This window comes from Oncorhynchus kisutch, linkage group LG20 (genome assembly GCF_002021735.2).
Source record: "Oncorhynchus kisutch isolate 150728-3 linkage group LG20, Okis_V2, whole genome shotgun sequence".
NCBI lineage: Eukaryota > Metazoa > Chordata > Actinopteri > Salmoniformes > Salmonidae > Oncorhynchus > Oncorhynchus kisutch.
Window position 1 is genome coordinate 29,441,467 of NC_034193.2, and position 6,097 is coordinate 29,447,563.

Below are 6,097 nucleotides of genomic sequence, written 5' to 3' on the forward strand. Positions count from 1 at the left end.
TCCAGGTGACAAAACCAACACACAGTCCAAGGGTTGCAGGTCTGCAAATTTCCTTCTGGTCACACATTCAGAGGCGGCCACTCGGAGGAGCACTCTTTTCTATTTGAAGATGCTTTTTTTACATGTATATCTACTAGGGTGGAAGTTAGTGCACCTGCCTAGTGATTATTTGGCCAGGTTTCAATATCTGCTATAGTCACAATTTTGTTGCTCTCCCAAAAGCAACACAGGCCTAATATGAGATAAATAGCTACCTGTAAAGTAATGAGTATGACCATTTTAGAAAATCATGGGACATAGTCTTTGGTTGCATGCTATATTATGTCAAACAATGCCTATAACTGATGCTTCGTGGTCTTATGCTGCCATCTATTGGAAATATTTAGCATTTAAGTTATTAATTTACAGACATTGGTGAAGCAGCTGAGAAAGTGTATTTTTCTTATTAATTGCTTGCATAGGGTTTGATTTACTATAATGGTATTTACTAACATAATATTATTACAAAAATAGTTTAAAGTGTTCTAGGCTACCCTACCCAAGAATTGGGGTTAAGGCTAAAATAGGTTATAACTAGGGTTAGGGTTTAAGGCAAAAACCAGAATGGGTTTATAGCTCTTGCGCCTCCATTTGGCCTTCTGTGGGTACTACGTAACTAATCCGTGACACTTGCTAGGCTCGTAATCGGAGATGGCAACTGCGTCAGATCTACAAATCAATGAGCTAGACCTATCCATTTGGTTTGCAACTCTGTGAACCTGCGCAGCGTTCGCTCCATCCAATGCCTACTAACAAACCAATTGGCGAATATCAAATTACCCAGCAGCCATTTAGAAACAACAAATTGTAAAAAAAAATAGATTATTTCATAATTTAAAAATGTCTTCTGGCTGTTTAAAATAAAACATCTGCCACATCTTGAAAAAGAGGACAGGGACATGCGTTTTGTTTAGGTTTACACCTTTTTCGGAAAGAAAATATAGTTAACCATGACCCGAAAATGTTTAACGGCTATGCGCCAGCCATCGTTAATACTGTTGATCACAATTGTGTACCCAGTTGAACAGTGAGTGCACTCACCAAATACCTGTAACCTAGTTAAGTACTTGAGGTAAGCCTAACAGGCTGACTACACCGCTTTCTTCGCGTGCCCAAGCGTCGCAAAATAAATTTAGACATACATGTTATTCAATTATTGCACCCACACTGCACGTGCGCGCCAATGAGCGTCTGCGTTGCCAAGGGCGTTGCAAGTCCTACCTCTCCCATCTCCTCATTGGTTTATAGAAGCAGGTACCCACGTGGGTGACTGAAAGACGAACGAGGTCAGTGGCAGTAATGCACCAAATTTATGAAAGTTGACAATTGCAATATAAAGTCAAGAGAAGAAAAAGCCTGGAAGGAGGAGAGATGACTAGAAACAATTTGGTTGACTGTTTTATGTGTGGATTACTTGGCGGAGTAGAGGACCTTGTGCATTTCAGGTAAAATAACAACTCAATGTTTATATCCCAGAACAAATTAGTTAGCAAAAGCAAGCTATAGGACAAACTAGCTAGCAAGTGCAAGCTAGCAAAATTGCCATACATGTTTAATGCTTTTTGACCTGTCCCCAAAATAATCTAATTGGTTCAGAGTTTGTTTTGATATTTTAACCTGCATGTCGTGATCGCGTTTGGTTTGGGGGGACAAAATGCATTTATGCACGATGGCGCACGCGCCACCGTTTTGGGTTCTGTGTATGAGTTTAACGTGGGCATGTCTCTTTGCCAACAATTGCGAAGCAGGCATTGTGACGTAGAACAATAGGTTGGGAATAGAATGTTCGGAAGGCGAGTTGGTGCCACGGTGCTCAATAGAACTAACAGGATCTGGCAGGGTGAAAAATGCCCTAAAATAAGTGCTGTTTTTTCAACTACGGCAAGCAGTTGGGACAGTTGGTAATATTATGAAACTGGGCTCCACTGCGGGGTGGATGCAATGAACTAGTTATCAGAAAAAAGTGCCTCTGTACTCTTCTAATTTTTCATAGTGGAACCATCCACTCCCAAGGAGAACACAAAGTAATAAAAAATGTCCCCATATGTAACTTCACGCAATTTTATCATGTCAAGTAAGTATTAATCATGGACGGATGGGATACGGTGATCCCATCCGACCTCCGAAGATCCATGTGTGTGTTCCCAAACGTAAGCCATGTTTTGTTTTTTGTGTTAACGATGCATGTTTTTTATTATTAGCTAGTCGCCGCTCTGAGGTAATTTGCTAGTGTTTCCGGAAGTTGTGAAACTGAAACAAAAACACAATTGCTTTAGAATGGAACTAGGTGAAGTGGGCGGTCTTTAGCTAAATGACCCTAAACAGTTTCCCATGCATTGTCAACGGGGTTTGTAAACCAACCTGGATGTAATATAACATTCTGTACATTCAGTCTTAATTGTTTCAGTCCGATTTGACTTCTTACGATGTCAGCATGGCTCAACATAGTTTTTCATTTTTGACCTTGACATTGTTGCTGGATAGATACTTTCATAGCTAACATGCTGGCGCTGCTAGCTAGCTAATGCCAACGGCGCTAGCTAACGAAGGTTACATATGAAACCACAGTTATGTGAGCTAAACTCAGCAAAAAAAGAAACGTTCTCTCACTATCAACTGCATTTATTTTCAGCAAAACTTAACATGTGTAAATATTTGTATGAACATAACAGACATAAACTGAAAAAAGTTCCACAGACATGTGACTAACAGAAATTGAGTAATGTGTGCCTGAACAAAGGGTGAGGGGGGGCAAAATCAAAAGTAACAGTCAGTATCTGGTGTGGCCACCAGCTGCATTAACTACTGCAGTGCATCTCCTCATGGACTGCACCAGATTTGCCAGTTCTTGCTGTGAGATGTTACCCCACTCTTCCACCAAGGCTCTTGCAAGTTCCCAGACATTTCTGGGGGGTATGGCCCTAGCCCTCACCCTCCGATCCAACAGGTCCCAGACGTTCTCAATGGGATTGAGATCCGGGCTCTTCGCTGGCCATGGCAGAACAGACATTTCTATCTTGCAGGGAATCACGCACAGAACGAGCAGTATGGCTGGTGGCATTTTCATGCTGGAGGGTCATGTCAGGATGTCATGTCAGGATGAGCCTGCAGGAAGGGTACCACATGAGCGAGGAGGATGTCTCCCCTGTAATGTGCTTCTCCACCTGCATTGCTTGCTGTTTGGGGTTTTAGGCTGGGTTTCTGTACAGCACTTTGAGATATCAGCTGATGTACGAAGGGCTATATAAATAAATTTGATTTGATTTGATTTGATTTAATGAACTGCGTTGAGATTGCAGGCAATGACAAAAAGCTCAGTCCAATGATGCTGTGACACATGCCCCAGACCATGACGGACCCTCCACCTCCAAATCGATCCCGCTGCAGAGTACAGGCCTCGGTATAACGCTCATTCCTTCAATGATAAATGCAAATAAGACCATCACCCCTGGTGAGACAAAGCCGTGACTCGTCAGTGAAGAGCACATTTTGCCAGTCCTGTCTGGTCCAGCGATGGTGGGTTTGTCACCCATAGGCGACGTTGTTGCCGGTGACAACGTTGTTGTCGACGTTGTTGCCGCCTACAAGCCCTCAGCCCAACCTCTCTCAGCCCAACCTCTCTCAGCCCCTCTCAGCCCAGCCTCTCTCAGCCTATTGCGGACAGTCTGAGCACTGATGAAGGGATTGTGCGTTCCTGGTGTAACTCGGGCAGTTGTTGCCATCCTGTACCTGTCCCGCAGGTGTGATGTTCAGATGTACGGATCCTGTGCAGGTGTTGTTACACGTGGTCTGCCACTGCGAGGACGATCGGCTGTCCATCCGGTCTCCCTGTAGCGCTGTCTTAGGCGTCTCACAGAACGGGCATTGCAATTTATTGCCCTGGCCACATCTGCAGTCCTCATGCCTCCTTGCAGCATGCCTAAGGCACGTTCACACAGATGAGCAGGGACCCTGGGCATCTTTCTTTTGGTGTTTTTCAGAGTCAGTAGAAAAGCCTCTTTAGTGTCCTAAGTTTTCATAAGTGTGACCTTAATTGCCTCCCGTCTGTAAGCTGTTAATGTTAACGACCGTTTCACAGGTGCATGTTCATTAATTGTTTATGGGTCATTGAACAAGCATAGGAAACAGTGTTTAAACCCTTTGCAATGAATATCTTTTGGATTTTTACAAATTATCTTTGAAAGTCATGGTCCTGAAAAAGGGGCGTTTCTTTTTTTGCTGAGTTTATATGGATCACTCCAATATATTGGTATCACTCCGTGGCAGAGGGATACATCCGAGGTGGGTATTTACAGATTTACTCCCGTGTACACCTGTGTCACGGCTGGTTGTCCGCCCCTATATATGGCCGTGACATGTTCTCTACATCATTTTTGAGGCGCCTCTAGCACCATAGAGGATTGGAGTGATCCATATAGTTCACATAACCGTGGTTATATACGTAACCTTCGTTATGTTTCATTATATTGGATCACTCCAATATATTGGTATACACGTACCAGATTAGTTGGTGCTAGAGGGACCTGGCCAGCCTGCGGTGAAGTCCCAGCGCGGGACCGAGACGCAGGGGCCGTCAATGTGGAAGGGGGTCCTGGCCGTCGCCTCCCCTTCCTGGGACTGTGCCAGGACCCCCTTCCACATTGGCGGCCCCTGCGCTGAACCAAACGCAAAGGGAGGTGCCACAATTACCCAAAAGTACCTAGCAAAAGGTGCAAGAGGAAGCCCAGCTGGCCGCAGCACAGATCTCAGCGAGGGGCACTTCTCTCAATAGAGCCCAGGATGCAACCACACCTCGTGTTGAATGTGGCACCACAGATCCCAGCACTGTTATGCCAGCCAGGCGGTATGCTGTCGTAATCGTGTCCACGATCCAGTGAGAGCCTCTGCTTTGATAGCCCAGCCCATAGGACAGCCCCCAGCCTGTCGCCCACTGGACGCAGGCGACGAATCCCCTTCATAAACCTGGAGACCAAGGGATGGCGCCCCACTGGCCTGTCCATCCACTCCACATGGCAGGCAGATATAGAGGCCAAACACCCACTCAGTGTAGAGGCTGCCAAGCCCTCATCCAAGCGAGACTGCAGTTATTGGAGGACATACTGCACAACCTCAATACCAGTTCACCAAGAGCAGAACAACCGCCAGCGCAACTGGTATGCCGCGGTTGTAGCCAGCGCCCTTGCGCTCTGCATGGTGGTCATGTCACCCTCCTGTAGTCCTAACATGGATAATTGGTGCCGTTCAGTGGCCAAGCCCACCGACTGAGACAGTGTGGTATTGGGTACCACAGAGTTCCCCCGGCCTGAGACAGCAAGTTCGGTCGCAGGGGAAGTTGACAAGATGTCCCAGACAACAGGGATAGGAGAAGGCTGAACCAAGGTCGCCTGGGCCAGAAAGGGGCCACCAGAAGCAGACAATGCTCTGCCATCCTGGTCCTGTCCAGCACAGCCTGGATCAGAGGAAAAGGGGAGAATGCATAAAGCTCCAGCCCTACTGAGGTTCCACATGCTGAGCCAGAGCATCCAAGCCGAGGCCCTGGAGACTCCGACATGGAGTACCACAGGGGGCAGTGTGCATTGTCCAGGGAGGAAACAGGTCCACCTGCGCCCTCCCGAACCTTCCCACAGGTGCTGCACCACCTGGGGATGTAGGCTCTAGTCCCAAAGTGGCGGACCCTCGAGAGCATATCCGCTGCCACACTCAGGATGTCAGGTACGTGCGCTGTGCATAGAGACGCTAGACAGCCCTGAGCCCAGAGAAGGAGCTCCCGTGCCATAAGATGGAGGCGGTGGGACCGCAGTCCACCCTGATGGTTGATGTAAGCCACCACTGTGGAGTTGTCCATTCTCACCAGTACATGTCTTCCTTTCAGATGTGGAAGGAAAGACCCCAGGGCCAGCAGTACAGCTGTATTGATGTGCACAAATAAGCCAATCGTCCAGGTAATTGAGGCTCAACAATCCTCGGGGCGTGAGAGGTGCCAGGACAGGACAGCATCCATGCACTTTGTGAAAGTGCGGGGTGCCAAGGCGAGGCCGAAGGGAAAAACCATGAATTT